Genomic DNA, 22,099 nt, shown 5'->3' on the forward strand with positions numbered 1-22,099 from the left:
GATTTCAGAAGGCAATGCTTTTTTTTTTTTTTTTTTTGGCCAGGTGGTCAGTTTATTTTTATGAAGTGTATCTGCATAAAAAGTCAAACCATTACTTTTCTCTATGAAGACCTTTTTTGGTTGATCCATTTGGGAAAACATGAAAACAATTGGGTGTATACTCATTAAAAGATCCAAGTTAAAACTCAAAGCCATATTGCGATATTGATCAATATGTCGAAATGTTTTGATAAATCATGCAGACTTAGATCAAAATGAATGATTTTGCTCATTCCAGTGCTGTATATCATTAACATTAATGTAATTGCACAACAAATATAAAGCTTATGACTCAGGTTGTGGTTGCTTTTATGCAAATTAATCTATTATTTTCCATATACCATGCATACATAAATCAAAGGCTGTGTGAAAGGGATGCAGGAATATTGAATTATGCTTAACCACTTGTTCAAGCTTATCAGACTGTTCCCTGTTTATTTGTTTGATTTTCCATATTTTGCTTCCTACTCAGATTCTGTAACACGTTGTGATAATGTCTGCCTACCTCGAAAGTAGCAGCTTACCAGGTGTCCATGAAAGCAGAATCCGCACTTGTCAGTCAGCTGATCTAAGGCTTTGTAGTGAAGATAGGTTCAGATATAGAAGGAATTGATGGCTGACGTTCTGAATGGCAGAGTGTGAATAGTGTAGCGGCTCTGTGTCAGTGTGGGGATCGATGACCCCTCTATGGGCTGCTGTCCTCCTCTGGCGTGGGGATCTGTATGCTTGCTGCTCCCTCTGGGTACATCCAGACAGTAGAGCCACTATTGATGCCTCTGTCACCATGAAAGCAACAAAGAACAGCAAAGCTTTACGCTCATCTGCAGCTGGTTTAGAACACGATGAAAATCCTCTTAAAGCTCGTCGTGGAATAGGCCTTTTACTGAAAGCTTTAAGTAGCATCTGTTTTTGGAGCCTCCTTAAAGGGATAGTTCACCAGAAATGGTGAATTTGGTTATCATTTATTCATCTTTGTCAATCTAGACTTGAATGGAAAAGCGGAAAAGTAGATATTTAGGAGAATGTCCGTGCTGCTCTTTTCCATGCAATGAAAGTGAATGGAGACTATTCACTTAAAAATATAGTCAAAAAATAGTTAAAAAAATAGTTAAAAATACATAAAAAGGCACCATAAAAGCATTATTAAAGACTCTTCCAATATTTTGCCGTCCTTTTGAAACTTGTAAATTGAAATTGATGTCCTTATTGTCCTAAAATCTTCCTTGACCACCATTGTCACCATTCGTTTTCAGTGAATGAAGAAGGCAGCTTTATCATTCTGCTAAACATCTAATTTTAGATAAAGGTTTGGAACAACACAAAGGCTAATAAATGATGACATAATTTTAATTTATTGAAGAAGTATTCCTTTCAGCTGTCTGTTTTGCAGTTCATGATTGTGCAGGAGGTTGATGGTTCTTAATGTACCAGCCCTCAGAAAATCGACAGTCTAAGAGCCTTATTCTCAACATATATAGCAAAAGAATTATGCATCAATTATTGAGGTACCGCACAAAGCTAGACCTCTTTGCAGTGTAAGTGTACATTCATGTGTCTCAACCTTTTTATCCCCACAGTTGGCCTTCATTTATATTTAATGGCATTCGCTATGTAGTTTGGCACTAGAATTGCCTTATTTGTAATGAGGAACATGGGAGGGAAAAATTACCCACCTATTTTTAGGCTCCTTACTGTCAGTCTCATGTTTCATGTCACTAGCAATTCTTTTAGTATGAAAATGGCTAAATAATAGAGCATTATGTGGCTGAATACCTCATCTCTGTTTCTCCTCTCCGTTCCATCTGATATGTATTACATTTTGAAAAGGCAATAAATTTAGCTTGTTTTGAACTGTTTTGCATATAGTTCATAAACAAAGGGCAGCTGGAAGCATTTGACCAGCTTGTTATAAGCCCTGAGGCAGAGAACATACAAATGAAGACAATTCTCGTGGAGCAAAGATACCATCCTTTCTGATGCAACTATTCAGATAAATAGGACCACCAAGTGTTCTTCAACCACAACGCATACTTCTGTCCGCCCTCACATTTCATGCAGTACTGGGAGGGATTGCAGGTTTAAGCTCCTCTGAGTGACAAGCTGTTAAAAAATGTCTTAAGTTAAACTCCAAAGAAGCAAGAAATTCCACAGGTAAAATAATCTCAATAGGAATCCATATGATTGCGAATTTTGTGCAAGGGACACATGAGGTGAAAAATTTCCCAGCATGGATTTCACATTGGTTGCAAGTGTGTCAAATGTGAAAAACTTGAATTTGCAGTGTTTACTGATATTAAGCTGTGTGGTTTAAAAGTGACCCAAGATGTTTGACTACGATGCTGACATAAGAAGTTTGTAAGAAATGTTCCTAAAGTGCAATTCTAGGAACTTAAATGCATCTAAAATGCAAATATTTTCTTTCTGTTTTTAAATAGTTATATTTAAAAGCCTTCTCAAGACAAAACACCATTGCATTCATCCGTTTTTCTTGCACTCTCTCTCTTTCCAGTGAATGCATCCTGTTTCTGTGTGTGCATGCTGAAACTACATAAAAAAAATCATGAAACTTCTTAGCGATTTATGTCAAGTTGGAGTTATTTGCAATGATTTCAAGCACAGTCTTTTCAGCAGTTCAAATTATTTTGTCATAAGAATGTTTTTTTTCTTTCTTAATATTGTTCTAAAGAATATTCTTAAGTTAATTGTGAAGTTAGAACGGCATTCTTATGAGTATTAAATGAATCCGGCCCACTGAGGTGGGAATACCGGAAGATGACTCCACCTTGCCAGGTGAGAGGGATGTAGTGGGACCTGCCAAGCATCATGGGTCTCACAGTGGGTATCAAGGATTGAATATTTCCAGCAGGAAGGAGGATATGCACCGAGAGAGGAATTCAATAACAGGAAAACTGCATGGATACAAACAATCTGTGGAATACCGAAATCCACCCTTACCACTGTTATGTTTGGCATGCTATAGTCTTTCCTTATTATGCACGCTGTATTATTCAGGTGAAGTCCCTAGCAAATGCTCACCTTGGTGGATTTGGTGGAAAGAACCCGGAGCTTTTGGGCAGGGTGCAGGGACTTTACTACAAGCTGTACTTAGTGCAGTTACAGTACGTTGAAGGAATTTCCTGAAGTTAACGCTGGCCTTGAATAGACAAAGTGTGGTTTTGACAAAGGGGAGACGCACCAGAGAAAAACCAGGCTGACGCAAATCAAAATACTGCGTGCTGAGATAAAACAAGCGAAGGGCCGTCCCAGTTCCGTCCCATTTCCCCTCTTAAGTGATGTCATTGGAGCAGTGGAGACATGCCAGTTTTTGGAGGGAGAGGCGCTCCCCTCCTCTTGTGGAGTTATCCCGTACAATCTTTCCAGAGAGACTCTCAGAGGAGGCAGCCAGACAAGCATTCCTCCCTCTCACATCTCTACCACTCCATGTTTTTCTTTGTCTTTTTCCATCAATCCCTCCAACAATGTGTGTCTGAGTCAGCCAAAGGTACTTAAAACATAAATTCTCAACGTGGGCACATTGAGAACAACTGAGTGTGTTCATTAGCATCATACAGCACTCAAATCATTTGGAGAAGATCACAGATCTCATGAGTCTTATTTAACAGCTGTTAGTTGTATCGTGAAACTATAATCTGTCTGTTTTCCATTGGCTAATGTTTGATTAGTAACGCTTTTTATTAGTAGGCGCTATTACTTTTGTCCATGTTTAAATCAGAATTGACACTATTGACTTTATTAGCGCACATTGCTAGTCTTGAGGTGAACCGTTAATCCGTGCAAATTAATCCACTGAAAACAAGTGTTTGTGTTGGTAATCTTTAATCAGTGTCTGAAAATTTGCTTCCGCTGTGAAATGCCATTCCTTCTTTGACGTCAGTTTGATGGCTTGGGCAAAGTATCCTTAACCACTTCCCTTAAACTGATAGTTAGCTGTGAGCGAGAGAGATGGAGAGGATCTGCTAAGATAAAAACCAATCCTTTATTTAATATCCCATTTAAGTTTGAAATGCGTCACATGCGCAACTTCAAAATCAGGCAGCTTTTAACCTTAGGAACCTGAATAAAAATATTAAACTTCACTTGTAACATGTTCATGCCACAAACGTAGTAGGCCAATCTCAAATCATTCTTTATTGAGGAGCGGTGTGTAATTCATTTTCTGAGCAATCTGACATTTTTTTTTCCTGGAAGATGATAAAACTGGTGAAAAATGTTTTTTTTAGGGTTGCACTGATATTAAAGCATTTGTATTTCCTTGAAGATCAGCTAAGCACTAAGTGAATGAAAAAGTAAGTTACATTTAAAGTAGTGGAAAGTAACATGAACAGTTTGAAATCCAATAATGGCCAATAAATGAAATCCAATAATTTGCATCTAATATACATCTAATATCAACTAATTGTGTTGTACATCCATAAAACAACCACTTCAAAGAGGGACACAAAATATCATATCATAGAAACTTGAGGGTGGGCTCTCTTGACAGTAATCAACCAACCAGCTAGTAATCTGAATTACACCTTAACATTGTGGCATTAACTTTTGCACATGCAAAATGTAAAAATCTATTTGCTCACATTTTATATCTTGGCTAAAATCCTGTCAATTATCATTTTGAAGGTTCTTGCTAAATAGGCCGTCTCTTGCACAGAGTCAACAGCTGTCAGCGTGGTGAAGCAGCTTTGGGACGGGGAGGTTTGCAGGTTGAATGAGCAGCAGGCAGTGGACTGATGAGGCCTGTCACAGATGAATGAGGTTAATCCGAAGGCCACCGTGTAAAGCGGTATCCCAGGTGTCAGCAGTGACTGAGAATATTTACCATAAGCTACTGCACATGAAATCCAAATATCTATTTGTTTACTGTACTCTTCTCGCAATGGTTACCCAACCAAAGCCACCATCTCAAAAATCATACGGAGAAGGGGATTGCTGTAGTACACGGCATGAGGATGTGCGGCTGTCTGATGAGCCTTGTTCCTGAAATGTCAGCTGTCTGTGACATCTGCAGAACAACACTTGTTTCTTAATGCAGATTCAAAGAGGTCTGCTTGTCCCAGCATGCACGTTCCATTGATGCACTCCGTTTGAAGGGCAGAATGGAAATTCATATTGGGTGTAGTAAATACAGTCAATGTGCTGTAGCCAGGAATGGAATGGCATTCCCACCAACCAATCAGATTAAATGGTTAGTGTGGGCTTGGGTCTTCCACCACATTCTTATCATTGATTTTAGGGGTAGATAATGTTAAGGGTTTGGTTTGGGGTTAGAGATGCATATGTTTAAATATTCCAGGACCAACAAATGATGTTGAGCCAAGAGCTTGTCCTACTTGGCAAAATCAAGCTCACCCTGGATCCACCTAGTTAGGCTAATGTAACATGACAAGGCCGTACCAAGCTTTCAGTACTTCCATTTTAGCAAAAACGCTACATAAATGCATAAAGATGTCATGGTATGACTGAATGTAGCACTAGCCATGCATGTCACGGTACTTGTTTCTAAACCAAGCCGTTCTGACACCAACCCACATTCAATGCAATTGTGGTTCTAGTAAATGTCAGTATGTGATGCATAACCAGCTGTCAGAAAATGTCTAGTTGACACTGCCTGAAGAGTTGTAACCTTGCATGTTCGTGAACTTGATTTGACTGGAGTCTACGCTGTGGCCGGGGTCATTATCGAGAGGACGGTCATCTAGTTGAGCGTGCTTGTGTTGTTCTGGAGATTACATCAGGAAAGGCATACCAGAAAGGGGCTGAGGGCTTCTTCTTTTTCCTGTTGGGAAATGATTTGATTCATGTGGCCTGTGTTCCCAGCAACCTATTCATACTAGTTACCTCAACATTGAAGCTGAGCTCTGGCATGCGCTCTCATCCGCTGACAGTGGGGTAAAATATGAGTGTGCTGTGGAACACAGAATAGCACTGTATTTTTGGGGCTTTGAGCAACTTCACAGAGGCAGTACTTTTTGAGCTCCTCTGACAGGAACCCACCCTTAGAGAAACATTATACGGTAGACTCGCAATTTCAAGGATAGGATACTTTGAGCACAAAGGCATTCTTTCCCATTCGCCGCCGAGCCTTCAAACTTTCAAGTCCAAAGAAAAGGGAACATAACTGTTTCCAAATAGTTTTTGTTTTCTCTGTAAAAAACTTTGGCAGATGACGTGCTGTAGTCCTCGCTCTATCTGCTCAAAAGTTGCTAGATTAGCAGGTTTCACTGAATCCTCACAGTCAAGTGTAGCTCATGATTGTTCCATCAATAGTAATATTTCTCAATCGTGCCTGTTCTAGCTTAGGAAGCGGTGGACTTGTTGTTGTTGTCGGTGGGGATGTTTAATCTCTTAAGCCTGAGGGCAGATTTTGTAATACATTGTAAAGGAATTACACATTGTTACACCAACTTCCCATGGTTACTCCAATTTCCTAAATCTCAGAGGATAATTCAGACCTTTCAGTAAGCATTCTGTATTCATTTTTTGGAAAACATGATTTTTGTTCTTGTTTGGTGTGTTAAAAAAAACATTCAGCTTCACTATTTTTTAGAGGAACCACATCTCATGTGCTAAGTCACAGATGCTTTAAATTTTGAATTGGGCAACTAAAGATTATTGTTGGTTATTGAAGATCGCTACCTAAAGTTTTAGATTAGTTATTTGTTATCTATAGATATTTAAAGAATAACATCAAGACAGTGACTCCACTTTCCTTTAAAGCAGAAATGACCAAAAGAAACATATTTGCAAAATTGTTCCCGTTTCCTTTTCATAACCATTCATTCTCATATGAGCAATTTAAATGTAACAGTTTTGAAAAACAACTTTAAAATTAATAATAGTAGTAGTAGTAATTATAATTATAATAATAATGCAAATTATCTTTTGACTGAAGCAAAGCAACTTTGCATAAAAGTAATGGGATAAATTATAAATAAACATTTTTTCCAATAATTGTATTAATATTATATCAAAGCCAAATAAAAATACGATAAAAATATTAATTGTGCTTTAGATGACAAAGCAACTTTGCATAAAAGTAATTTAATGAAAATAAAAAAAATAGAAATATAATTATATTGTTGTGTATTGTTATTATTATTATTAATATGTTCCATGCTTTTTATTGTTTAATATTTTTTTTTATTGCTGTGTCAAAGCTGAAATACATCATCATAATTCATAATACATGGTGTTTTTAATTTTCTAAATACAGTTATTAAGCTATAAGTATAGTCTGAATGCACTGTAAGTTTGGATAAAAGCGTCTGCTAAATGCATGAATGTAAATGTAAGTGCTAACTAATGGCTGTGTTTCAAGACATGACAGCTCTCCACCCTTGCTTGGTTTATTTCTGTTCTCTAACAGCAGTCTAATCATGTTAACTAATCTCTGGGGGTCAGGTGATAGTATTTCTGTTTCTGATCATTTTTTCCAAATAAATGGGTCAGTTGAAGAGACATGAAGCGCTGCAGTTTAATCTGGGAATTCCTCTTAAGGGCTTTTCAGTAACCACTGCTGCTTTCCTTAAAATTGTGCAGCTTTTCTCTTATAGTTAATTAAAAGACCCCAAATCTTTCCCTCAGTCACTTATCAATTATCCCGGTGCTTCTCTGTGGTTCTGCAGGGCTGACTGGGCCGTTCCCCCAGGTGATGCGGATTTGAATGAGACACTATAATGAAGAGGATCTGTGTTGATGTATTTATGTGTATGTGTGTGTTTGCGCTGGGGGGGGGGGGGTCCTTTCATTTCTACCACTGCAGTCTTTTTCATTTTTTCTTGTCATCATCTGCCCCACTTTCAGTCTTTCATCTTCAGAATGGACTGTCAAGGAGATATATGTTTGTGTGGGAGTGTGTCACCTTGTGTTTTTATGTGCGTGTGTGGGTAAGATGCCTTTACACGCTTGTGTGTTACATTGTGTGTGAAATGGGTGTGTATTCTGCGGTTTATAGAGAGTAAGTGTACGCAGGGAAGAGCTATTTTGGGCCACTTTTCCTCTTGTATTTGAATCTGTTAACATGTTGTGTGGGCTGGAAACTGAACGTTATGAGCTGCAACCGATATGGTGTGTGGAAACTAGCTGGGTCATTGGTGAAACTCCAGCCGGGGTTCTCCAGCCCTGATCCCTGGCACCTCTCAGGAGTCTTATATCTGTTTACCCTGAGGTTGACTGTTCAGTTGAGTTACAAGGTCCAAAATTAACTTTTTGCCAAATGAGTCCATGGGGATTTAACACATTTTCTACAAAGTAATCATAAACTTGTGTTTTAGGGGTCATGAAACAGTATATAAAATGTTTGCGGGTCAATTAATGTAATTATATTAAATCAGTGTTCCGGAGAAATGACTGCTTAAAATACAGCTTACATCACAGGATTAAATTACATTTTAATATATACACTGACACTTAAAAATAAGGGTGCTTCACGATGCCATAGAAGAACCTTTTTCGTATAAATGGTTCCATAAATATCCCAGGAACCTTTCTGTTTCACAAAAGGTTTTTTTTTGTGGCAAAAGAAGGTTTTTCAGTTTATAATAGGGTAAGAAGGCAAGAGTGTATCTTTAAGGAACCTTTGACTGAATGGCTCTTCTTGGAACTAAAAATGGTTCTTCTATGGCTTCGCTGTGAACAAACCTTTGAAGAACCTTTATTTTTAAGAGTGTATTCAAAAAAAAAATCTGTTCTTTTAAATTGTATTAATATTTCACAATAATTTTGTTTTAATAATAAGTTTTTGATCAAATAAATGCAGAATAAGAGACCTCTTTCAAAAACATTTAAAAATCATACTAACCTCAAACATTTTAACATTTGTGTTTAATTAATTAATTAAATAAATAGTTTGTTTGTTCGTTCATTCAATAAATTTATTTTTGGCATGTTGTGATTTCAACCATGCATTATTTTGTTGCATATAATTAATAGAAAACCTGGAGGTAGTTTTATCAACTTGCCAAGCCATTTGTTTCCACATATTTTTATGCAGTCTTCAACATTCCTTGGATGGGAATATTATTAATTACCACCAATATTACTACGCTACAGTAGACATCTCTGTTCTTTCTTCAGGATGTCACTGCTTTCCAAAGACACACACATAAACGCAGCTCTCTGGGTTTTCAGCAGTGGCTGAAGAGAGTCTGCGTTCGCCCTCCTGGGATTTGGGAAAGTTTTCAGACTGGCCTGGCACCGGAAGGCTTCACATCTCAGCAGATATCCAGACCCAGTGTGTGTTAAGTATCAGCAGCAAGAACGTGTCCGCTGTCCACATACACACACTTTTGGTGTCTAGATTTACAGGACGTGACCATATCGACAAATAAAAAACAACTCAACAACAAACGGACTATGAAAAGCATTTCCACCCCAGGCGTGCAGGTCTCAAATACCCTTCCTGATAAAAATCACAAGGTGGGTCACATGACATGCATGTTCAGGTCACTGGGTAGCTCTTTGTGAAACAGGTTTTGTCTGCAGAATCAGTCGTATCATGTGTTGTACGTCCCACCGCCAATGTGATTACTGTGCGGGTCGGTTCAGCGTTAGTTTCCTGCGGTTTCAGAACTACCGTGGTGCTGTTATATAAGAGTCTTCATTGAAAGTGACAGAAAAAGGGTTTCCGAAAGGTTTGTGACCTTTTTTCCGGTCGTTTCGAGGCTGTAATGTTAACAAACTGTTTGTAGGGGAGCATGGGAAGGCTAAAATGTTTTGCTGTCAGAGTGGTGAAATCTCATGGTGGTTTGGATTGAATCGGCAGGCCCCCGATGGCCTCGCACATGTGTGCACACATACACACTCGCGACTGACTGTTGGTGCTGGATCGCTGGGCTTTATATTACTATCTGATATCACCAGTATGGTTTTGTCAAGGCAGGATGTGTAATTATTGAAACTGAGAAAGACAAGGGAGAGAGAGAGAGAGAGAGTACAGGCAGGTGAATAGAGAAGCGTTGGAAGTGTGCTATTCAGATCGTAATGCCTTGCAGCTCTAATCCTTGCATTATAGCCTCTGTGGATTAGGCCGTGGAATTACCCTGTAGTAAAGAGCTCAGTGTGTGTGTGACTCGTGGCCAGACACTGATAAGTAAAGCTGATGGAGGGGAGGGTGGGGTCTGAGCGACAGCGAGAGGGTCTCTACCGTGTGCTGTTCTCACTGAGTGGCAGGAAGCCAGCACAGGGAGAGAATCTCATTGGATGTGACAGTGTTGTGAAACAAACCAGCAGCAACATAGCAAGTGAATTACAGAAGCGGAGGCCTGGTGTCTGGGAAAGGACTGACTGCTGGTGTGTGTGTGTGTGTGTGTGTGTGAGTGAGCATGTTGTCGTGTGTGTACAGTGTGTGGGTGAGGCTGATGTTAGCACAGTCGTATAAATTTTTTTTTTTTTGTGTGTATGCTTTTGAAGGATTTTTTTCTTTCTTTTTAATGTCTCCACTACAGCAATTTGAAATGCAATACTAATTAGTTTACTAAGCGACGGCTGTATTTTAACACCCCAACTACACCGCAACAGATGACACCACTCAACAGCTTCTGAGCATTCACTAAATCACAGAACTCGGTGTGTTTGAAAAAAAAAATATATGATACATTCATAAATGTGATACTGTTTACTAAAAATATACTAACTTAGCTTCGCAAAGAAGTCAACTTAGTTTAAGCCGATAAACTAAAAGGACTACAACTGAAATAAAAATAAAGTTACATAAAAAAAAACTAATAAAATGACAAAAGCACCCAACAAAATTTACTTTAAAACTAACAATAAAATAAAAACTGAAAATCTAAAAAGAATATATAAAATGCTTAATCAGAAAGTTAAAAATGATGCTAAAAATAATGCTAATTTTGTCCAAATGTTATAAAGTTTATAATATACTCTTATAAAATTATTCTTTAAAAAAAAAAAAAAAAAGTCTGGACCTCATCACCAATGCCTCTGTAACCTGTAATTCTTGTCAAACTGTATGGAGTTGTTTAAAAATCCAGCGATTAACCTAAAATAGAGATGAATAGAAAACCATCTTCAACAAATGAATAACCAAGTCCAGGTTCTCTTGAATGAAAATGTGCCTGATATTTACAGATACTCTGCATGACTAAAATCATTCATGGACACATTATGTAAGTTCAGAACAGAAAATACTAAACACTGCCAAATTATCAACGTTCATGTCATAAAGCAACTAGAGGCCCTCTCAGTCTTATGATCATGTCTGGACTTAAAGGCATAGTTCACACACGAATCTCATTCACACGCTAATTGTAATTGTATGGCATAGAACAACCAGCACATTCTTTGGAATATCTTTTTTTGGAGAGAGAAAGTCATACATAAATGTGTTACCTGTCCCTTTAAGGATTAGGTACTCTCTTAGAGCCGTAGTGTTATATTACTGTGAAGCAAGAGTCCATTGACAGTTCACCAGTAAGTCATTGTCATGAAGCTTGTCCTGGGTGGAGTGTTTGTGTGTGTTTTCATTATCTGTGTCAGCAGTGTGCTGCGTGACTGGCTGCTGTGCGCTGACAGGTCAAAGGTCAACCATCTGCGGTGAGCGGGAGAACTTTGAGCTGACCATAGGGGTGTGTGTTTGTGGTTATGTAAGCGCCACTGAGCCTAGCGTGTGTGTGCACCAGGAACTTCATTCAGTAGCTTCTCAAGGGCCGTTCACCGATTTGTAGCAACAGAACAAACTGAAGTCTTTCATTTTTAGTGAGTGAGTTTGTGATTTCTGATGAACACTTGCCGTGACTTCGATAAAATATATGTAAATGGGCAATGACGTCACAAAACTTTCCTAAGCGAATACTATTGCTTATCCAACTAATCAGTTGTCAATAATTTTCATTATTGGTTATTATTATTACATTTGATTATTGATGAACTGCACCAGTGCACTGTGCATGGAAAACATCTGACAGTTATATTACTTTAAACGATTGAGCAGGATGTATAGTAACCTTTAAAAAAATAAAAATAAATACTGAAATAAAATTTTAAAATCTGATTGATTATGTGAACATTATTAACAGATTAATCGAATATCAAAAACTGTCTCCAACTTACACAGTACTATTGCACACTTATGCTATTGTGCACAAAATAGTTGTCCTATTCAGTCCGTCCTGTAAATAAGTTAGCATTTTGTTGAACCAGTTTATGGTAATATTAATTAATATTTTCATTTTACTTTAAGACAAAATAAAAATTGACCGTTAAACACACTTTGCCTAAGGAAACTACACGAGGGAGTTAAAACATCGTGGGAGATCGTGCAAGAATAATAGACCCAGAAGAAAACAAGGCTGATAGAGTGTGTTTAGAGAGAGTAAAGTACACACTTTGCCAAAGTGTGTGTGTGAAGTGTGTGAAGTACACATTGTGCCTAAGTGTGTATACTTGTTTACTGTGTTGCTATTTGGGGGTCAAAATTAACTGGGGAAAAAAGCATAAATAAAGCAAATATATATTTTTAAGTTTTATTCTTTCATAAACATAAATTAGATTTTTTCAAAATGCAATACTTTCTACTTCCGGTTGGTGGCGCTGCTGTACATCCATGACCCATAATAGCTACATTAATGCGATCAGTCTTTCAGAAGTAAAGCCGGGCAGAGGGTCTCCAATCTGTGAAAGAGTGCCGATGTCAAATTGCAAAAGCTTTGCAATTCTCATCATCTACAGTGCATAACATCATCAAAAGATTCAGAGAAACTGGAGAATCTCTGTGCGTAAGCGACAAGGCCGAAGACCCTTGTTGGATGGATGCCAGTGGTCTTCGGGCCCTTAGATAACACTGCATCACTCATCCGCATGATTCTATCATTGACATTACTAAATGGGTCCCGGAATACTTCCAGAAACCACTGTCGGTAAACACAATCCGCCGTGCCATCTGCAGATGCCAACTAAAGCTCTATCATGCAAAAGGGAAGCCATATGTGAACATGGTCCAGAAGCGCCAGCGTGTCCTGTGGGCCAAGGCTCATTTAAAATGGACTGTTTCAAAGTAGAAAATGGTTCTACGGTCAGACAAGTCCAAATTTGACGATCTTGATGGAAATCACTGACGCCATGTCCTCCTGGCTAAAGAGAAGGGAGAGCTTCCAGCGTGTTATCAGCGTTCAGTTCATAAGCCAGCATCTCTGCTGGAATGGGGGTACATAAGTGCATACAGTATGGGCAGCTTGCATGTTTTGGAAGGCACTATGAATGCTGGAAGATACTGAATATAAAGGTTTTAGAGCAACATATGCCCCCCTCCAGATGACATCTATTTCAGGAAAGGCCTTGTGTATTTCAGCAGGACTATGCAAAACCACATACTGCAGCTATTACAACAGCATGGCTTCATAGTAGAAGAGTCTGGATGCTGAATTGACCTGCCCGCAGTCCTGACCTTTCACCTATAGAGAACATTTGGCACATCATTTAACAAAAATACATCAAAGATGACCACAAACTCTTCAGCAGCTGGAAAATATATCAGCCAAGAAACCAAATTCCAACACCAAAACTCCAGAAACTCATAACCTTGATGCCCAGACATCTTCAAACATGCCCCCGTCCCAACTATTTTGAGACCTGTAGCAGGTATAAAATTTGAAATTAGCTCATTTTACATGTCTCCATGCAGTTAGTTAATAAACCTTCGGTATCGGCCTTTTCACTGTATTTCTGATATGCTGATGGCTTTAAAATAATCAAAAATCAGCTGATTAATCATGCATCCCTAGTATACATGTTATAATAATAATGATTTTTTTTTAAAGAACGTTTTCTGACTGTTGAGGTCCAAAATGTCCTCGCTTTTTAAAAATGCAATCAATAGTAAAACAAATATAGTGTGTGAATTAGAATGTGAGGGAAAGCTGAGGTTGACATTTTTAACCGTTCCTTTAGTAATATAAACACAGCTGCTAATGTGAATGGACAGATGAACTTGACATTATGAATTTTTTAAAGACCGAAAGCCCCCAGGAACACACACACACACACACACACACACACACTGTATCTGCACAAATCGGCCTAGAAGTGGTGAAGGTAATTTTGTTAGTGGGAAATCAAAGCTCCTGTATGTTTGTCATGTTTGTGATATTATGAAATGATCTTACTTCAGAGTACTGTGCAATAACTGTAGTAGTCCAACAACACTGAGGCTCTGAGGGCCAGAAGTACAGCTTATACTAAGTTTATACTTTTGTTGTGTACTCGATTGATTAGTGGATGAAAATATCTATTTTTAAATGTCTATATATAAACATGTTTGTGAAAAAAAGACTAAGACACTAAAAATCTACATTGTGCAAACTGTGTTTGGTTTAATTTGTGTATAACAAAAATATACCCTCCACGCCATACGCCATATCACTTAGCATTGTTAGCATGTTAATAATACCCTTGACTTGTTTCGTAAAGGAACAAATACAAGTGGTATAGATCTGACTGTTTGTGGTCAGCTGCCATTTAACCATTACACTTCTGTAATTCGTCAGAAAGATGAGAGAGAAACAGCAGCCTGCAGCCCTTCTCAGCTGCTGAATTACGGGAAACAGAAACAGAGAGTGCTCTTTATGAAAGCGGGACGAGAAGATACTGTTTTTAGTGTAACCTAGACACAAAAGTGCTGTTTGAAATGTAAAATGACTCAAACCGTTACCAAGGGGGAGAGATAAAGTCAGTAATATCACAATGTCACAATGCTCATGACCTTTCTAAACTTTATTTATCTCGATTTTATTCTAAATACCATAGTAAGAAATATCTACATGAAATAGTGACCAAAAAAGCAGTGCCATAGAAGATCCATTTTTGGTTCCACAAAGAGCCATTCAGTCAAAGAACCATCCTTTTTATAATCTGAGAAACCTTCTTACACCACAAAGAACCTTTTGTAAAACATGGCATCGTAACAATATGGCATCGTAAAGCAGCTTTATTTTTAAGTGTGTGTGTATATATATATATATATATATATATATATATATATATATATATATATATATATATATATATATATATATATATAATTTTTTTTTTTTTTTTTGTAACTTCCCAACTGCACATTCCAGTAAGCGTTTATCTTATTTTGACATTTTGACGCGTGTGATATGATTAGGTTTTAAAATATCAAATGACTAACTGTTACTTTTAGTATGACTAAATAAATAGATAATCTTAATAGTCTAGTCATACTGTAATGTGTGTATTCCCTATGAAGGAAGCGGTGGGAGGTGTTTGACTGACAGTGGGCAGGGCATCAGACAGTCGTTAATATTCTTTCCTGCATTTTTGAGCAGTCAGCAAAATTCAGTGCTGCTGACTAAGACAAAGAAGGGTGATGGTTTATATGTGAGTATATTTGCCTGTCTATATATATATATATATATGTGTGTGTGTGTGCGCTCGCTGGTATGCATGTGTGATACATAACATTTGCATCAGTATAGCCTTTCTTCTGTGTTGTAGAAGTAAAACTGTTACTCTCGGTGGAGTCGAGGCTCCAGTATCATGTAAATCTCAACAAAAAGAGCAAACATACACCACTTTTCTTGTTTAGGAATGATTTTTTCTCATTCATTTTCTCCAAAGGCATTTCAAATCAAATCAAGTCTTCTTAACCATGAACAACACTAGTAAGGGAGTGACCTACTACTAATAATTATGCAGTTTTAACCAGAATATCACTGAAGATTATTGCAAATTATTGAAATATATAAGCTGTTACTATATAGTAACTATATAATATAAGCTCATACAGTGAATATTATGCCAGTTGCAGAGTCTTGAAAGGTTTATGCATAGTAGTTTCCCTGTAAAGAAAATGAATTGTTATGAATTATGTTTTCAGTTCTGGTGGATTTGCTGAGGATGAACACCATGTGACCTACATTCTCTGTAAAAACAAATATTTTTTTTTTAACTGGTTAGTTTTACTCACTGGGATGCCGCTTCAATTATATATGACATCAGCCTGCAGGTGTTTAAATACACTTTTAACGGATACAGTTTAAAGTGATGTAAACAGCTTGTGACTCCTCTACATGCATAAATACTGTATGTGCCCTTGTTGCCAATGGGTGGTGGCATCTAAACAAGATTAACTGCTGGTTTACTCAGAATAGATTTGACACAGCAATATTTAAGAGCACAAGTAGCTCAAGTACACAAATGCAGTAAAGCACTGGTATGGTTCTGCCAGAGCATTACCTCCATCCTGGCCTTGTTTTGAAGGAACATACCAGAGCTAATCGAGACAACTGAGTGCCTCAAGTCCCAGCGCCTGCTTTGAAGCAAGAAGCGAAACATTTGAGGGGAAAAAAGGAGAAACAGTTTCTGATTCAAACAAACAAAGAGTGGTTGCCATGTCGACAGGCATCTATAAATAGTGTCCAATGTTAGTTTTGTGAATGCGCTCTCCCCAAGGAGCTTCAGAGACCAGGAGAGTGATTCTGATTAAACAGCCTTTCCTCACAGCGCTCAGCCCTGGAATGAACCATTAAACTGGACCGAGAGGTCAGACAATTTAAGGGGGAAAAAGCTTTTGTGTAGAGGAATGCACACTTAGTGATGAAAGGCTATGGCAGGCATGAAATCAGAGAAATGTTAATTTAATAAAGACAATGTACTTATGTGAGCTTAGGGTTGGTAAGATTTTATGGTCTTTATTAGATAAAAAATACAGTAAAAAATACATTTCAGTCTGTTTTTTTTTTTTTTTTTTATAATTACAGATTGTTATATTTTAAATTGAGCCTATCCTCCAACAAAATACGACCATATAGGTCATTTTTGCAAGCACCTTATTATGACCTATATTTACGTTTTAAAGTTAAGCGCCCTCTAGCGGGCATAAAAATAACAACAGTATCGTATTGCGTCTGTCGTCATGAAATGACGTATAACGTCATTACCAATCAAAATGCACGTTTATTTAAATTCAATGCGTGGACTTTTTACACCGATCTCACAGTTATTCATAGATGTTTTACCAGGTGGCTTATTCGTTCAAATGAACGCACCTAACCCCACCCCTAAACCTAACCCTCACAGAAATCATGCTAAATTATGATTTATTGAGCATATACATTTTCCGGGCACGTCCGTTCCCTGGATTCAAACCCATGATAGCATGATTACATATCAAGGTACGACGCAATAATCTACCAACTGAGCTACACGAAACGCAAACCAGAGTGCAAATAAAAGAGTACAAAACATTAATATGAAAATTACCTTTTGCCGATAGGGGCGCAATTGTAGTATACGCTCTGATGGGTCGTATTTCAGGGATTTGGACAAACGACCTATACGAGCGTATTGGTTGGAGGACAGGTTGTTTAAATTGTATTAAATCAAATAAAGTTATTTTATAGTACTCTTAAAATACAATGCTGATATTTACTTTTTACATTATCTTTTAATGAACATTCAACATTTGCGTCACTGTCTCATGATTTTTCAGAAATCGGTCTAATATGCTGATTTGCTGCTGAAAAACAACAACATTTCTTATTGTTTGCAATGTTGAAAACAAAACATTGTGACATCATACATGTTCTACTATCACATGAGATACATAAGTGACACCTATGGTTGAGTATGTATACATCGCACACGTGTTAAAAATACATTTTATGAAACGTTTTATTAAACGTGCTTTCAAGGGTAACATTAGCAATTTATTGATTTGATTTATTGACTAATTAACCAATTAATTAGTTGATCTTTTTAATCTAGTTGATCGATTTTTTTGATGGATGATGTTAGTCGGATAGTAAAGGAAATCCCCACCCTAAGGTGTCTCGCTGGTTCATACGCCTGAAACTATTTAAAGTAGATTCTCAACTAGTCTCCTGTTACCTTGGTTACATACTACAGGACTGATGGTGACATTATAAGAGGATCTCAGAACACATTTATTTTATTACACATAAAATATAAAACCTAGCTAGTTGATATGTTTCTCAAATTCATGCTGTATATAGTCACGTCTGTTAATAAAATCAAGTATTTGTTCTGGATGTTGATTAGTCAGAAAAGCATTCCAATCATGTATATTTATATATATATAGTCTAGCAGTACAGTATAGGGTCTTATAATGTAGACCTGGTTGCTTAGGTGTAAAGCTGTTTGTTTTTCGTATGTGGCAGGGAATGGTGAAGGTTGTTGGAGCCAGGCAGACGCAGACGCAGACACAGACGTGGACAGACAGAGTGGGAATCACGAGCCGTCCCCTCAGACAGCAGGAGGAGAGATTTTTCCATCCCCATCCCAGTGATTTCATCTGGACTCTTCTCTCCGATTGAACCTGGTTCAGATCCGCCTGTATCATCCTGCTGGGTAAGACAGCAGTTTACTTTCACTTGTATGTTTCTGGATTGTGCACGAGACTCTTTCTTTCTTGGGTCAAGCTTTTTTACCATTAACTTCAAAACAGATGTACTCGTAATAGACCTGAATGAAAGAGAGGCTTGTGTGTTGTATTCTGCCCAGTAGGGTTTTTAGACAGATGTGACGACTGGAAAAAATGTGGTGCATTTTCTGTCCCCTTCTCAGTTGAGGTCAACCTCGTCACACATCTGTGCGAAAATGCATTAAACGTCTATGATTCTCTTCTTCTTTCTTGCTATACTCCGATCACTTGTTATCTCTCTTTCACTTGCTGACTCTACACTGCACTTCCTCTTTTTCCACTCACTGTTTTGGTATTTGTTCCTACCTCCACTTGTCTTTGTCATCATCACATAGTTGGCTGGAATCCTCTCGGTTTTAAGTTTGTGGTTTCAACAGTCTATGTAGTCTATCTTTGAAAGGAATATTTAACCCAAAAATTGAAAACAAAGAAAAAAATATGAATCCGCGTGTTTTCCAAAGCCTTATGACTTTCTTCTGCTGAACTCAAAATGAGATATTTTCAGGATTGACACTAGACCCCAATGACCAATGAGAATATCTTCTTTTGTGTTCTGTATATAAAGTCATACAACTTTAGACTGACATGATGACAAAAGTTTCTTTTTGTTTTGGTGAACAATTTGATAAAAACAGTAATATTGTGAAATATTTTTAGTTTGAAATAACCGTTTTCTGTTTGATTGATTTGTATTTAAATGTATTCCTGTGATGAAAGCTGAAGCTTCAGCATCATTACTCCACTCTTCAGTGTCACATGATCCTTCTGAAATCATCCTAATATGCCGATTTGTTTAAGAAATTAATTAATTTTCTCGATAAGTCGATGAATACAAAATTCTAAAGAACAGCATTTATTTAATAGAAAACCTTTTGTAACATTATAAATGTCTTTATTGTTACCTTTTCAGTTTAATGCTTTCTTGTTGAATAAAAGTCTTGAAAGAATAAAAATCTTGATGGCCCGAACTATTGAAAGTAGTGTATGTTCTCATTCCTGCCATAGAAACGTTTTAGGGTCACTTTAGTCAAGAGTGGTTCATCTTTTCCTCATTGAAGGTTTGATCTTCATCCTTCACAAGTTGTTTTTCCTCTCAGGGCTGTAAGACAGCAGAAATAGTCTTGCTTCTTGTCTACCAGCTCCTGTTTGGAAAGGAAGAAACTTCCAGCCTGTCAGAGCGTGTCAGTGGATGTGATATGCGGTGTAAGATGACGTTTCAGGGGGATTGGCTGTGTGTTTGCGTGCAGCGTGTCTGTGGGGACAGGATCTGATGCTGGTTGAGTTGTAGTCGGGCCCAGCGGTGCATGGATAAACCCGTCAGGAGTGTCTGTTCAGCTTTGAGCTCTGACAGGGATCTCTTTCTGCCTCTGGTGTCAGTTCACACTCCCTCATTTTCTCCTCCAGTCCCCCCTGGTCAGTCTAAATGGAAAACCACTCAGTCTGTCTTTCCCCTTCATTCTGTGACATTCTACAGCATCCTATATTTTGTGACTCTCAACCTTTTTTATTAAGGATGTCAAAGTAATGCTTTGGTACCAAGTCAATAGTAACATTTTGAACATGTACTGTACCTGTCGGTACCACAAGGTATGTGAGAGGAGTGGGGTATAGAACAGTTTTTTCCAGTAAATAGCTGTGTAAAATGTAACTTTTGTGGTCAAATGTTCTTGAATAATGGCCACCAAACTAATTTTCTGCATAATTACATTTTATGTCTCTTGTATCACTCCACAGTCTCTTTTTTTTCTCACAAATGAAAATAAATCTAGCTCAAATCAATATTTCATCCCTATTTATTTGGTTTGTACCAGTGTTCTGAACAGGATGATGTGCAGTCAGGTCCTGAATACACTGTTTGGCAATTTTGCAATAATAGCTTGGTAACTGTATTATAAATTAACGCAGTTCTTCTGAATTATCCATCTACATTATCCCTTTTAAATAAATGAAACCCAGTCTTAAGTCCCTGGGGTTTATTTTTAGCAATAGCCAAAAATACATTGAATGGGTCAAAATTATAGATATTTCTTTTATGCCAAAAATCATTAGGATAATAAGTAAATATCATGTTCCATGAAGATATGTTGTAAATTGCCTACTGTAAATAAATCAAAACTATTTTTTTGTAATATGTATTGCTAAGAATTCATTTGGACAACTTCAGAGGCGTTTTTCTCAGTACAGTATTTCGATTATTTTGCACCTTCAGATTCCAGATTTTCAAATCGTTGTATCTCTGCCAATTATTGACCGATTCTAACAACCATACATCAATGGCAAACTTATTTATTCAGCTTTCAGATGATGTATAAATCTCAATTTCGAAAAAAAATGTACACTTAAGGCTGGTTTTGTGGTCCAGGGTCACATATGCTGGTTTACATTAATACTGATTCATTGCAAAGTTTAACTGACAAGCAGGCCTGCATTTGAAATGAATAGGTTCCTTTTTTTTTAATCTTTTTTTTTTATATATATTCAGATTTTTTCTTATTGCATATTTCAGATTTTTTTTTTCAGCTCCTACAAATGTTCTCCTCACTTTCTCGTTTTCATTCTCCTTCTCCCTCTCTCTCCTGATCTCTAATTACTAAACAATAAGTTAATTACCTGAGTCAGAGCTCATGAATTTATTCATATGCTCTCTGGCACTGTGGTAATTACCTAAAGCTTGTTGTGTACCAATCAGAAAGGTTCTCCCCCCACAAAGGAGCTGTTCACATCTTTATTACAGTGCCCCCATATCAAATCAAAGGGAGACCCTGCCACTGTTACCACGAGATGACTTATCATGCAACTCGTATTATGAAAGTCGTGCCTCTGTTCTCATTGATAAATGTTTACAATTTCCACTTGGAATGAGAGAGACAAAATAAATCATTACATCACCATTGTTTACAGCAGTGATGTTTTGGAAAAGGGAGGGCTGGAGGTGTTTTTCAGCTGTGTGATTGTCCATCGATTGGCCTGTTTCCAGTTAGTCCTTCCTCAAGTGGGTCTTTGTGCCAAAAAGACAAGCGTCTGCGCTCTTCACAGCTCTCGGCACAAACTGCACAACAATGCGGCCAGTCTAGTATTTATAGAGATACTGTGTACAGAAAGTGCTGCATAATGATCTTTAATATCTGCAGCTTATTAGGAGCTAAGTCCTCCTCTGTGGCTCAAGTGTATCGATTGAAGGGCGACTGGGGAAGAATAGCTTCATAATGGCCTGAGTTGAGATTCAAGAGTGTTTTCGATCTGACAAATGAATGTTTGCATTGTAAAATTATCCTTGTGGGCATAATATGGAATTATATTTTGAATGAACAGGATTGAGGGTCACGGGAAGTCAATGTCAGGAGAAAAATACATAAAGAAAATATACATTTAAGTCATGTTGTAGATTTTTCTGTTATTTTTGGCATGCGTGGCATAGCATCAGCGCTGTGCAGAAACGCTCTGGACGTACTGAAGCGCTGTCATTTCCCTCGTGGCTTCCCTGATAAAGACTAAAAGGAAAGGTCAGTCGCAGGCCGGATGTCTCACAGACAATGTGAAATGTGTTCAAAGGAGCTGCTGTTTTTCATAGAAGTTATTATCAAACGTGTCCTTCTTTCTCGCGCTTTGTTCGGCCA

General features: G+C 37.6%; 1 protein-coding gene across 1 annotated transcript in view; it reads left to right on the forward strand.

Moving 5' to 3' along the window:
* The window catches only part of LOC127978579 (ataxin-1), an 89,420-nt gene that overhangs the window by 5,075 nt on the left and 62,246 nt on the right, over window positions 1-22,099 (forward strand). The window contains exon 2 of the mRNA XM_052583329.1: window positions 18,220-18,409. The gene's annotated coding sequence lies outside the window, so the exon portion shown is untranslated. The remainder of the gene's footprint in view (window positions 1-18,219; window positions 18,410-22,099) is intronic.

The sequence above is a fragment of the Carassius gibelio genome, chromosome B19 (genome assembly GCF_023724105.1).
Source record: "Carassius gibelio isolate Cgi1373 ecotype wild population from Czech Republic chromosome B19, carGib1.2-hapl.c, whole genome shotgun sequence".
NCBI classification, from domain to species: domain Eukaryota; kingdom Metazoa; phylum Chordata; class Actinopteri; order Cypriniformes; family Cyprinidae; genus Carassius; species Carassius gibelio.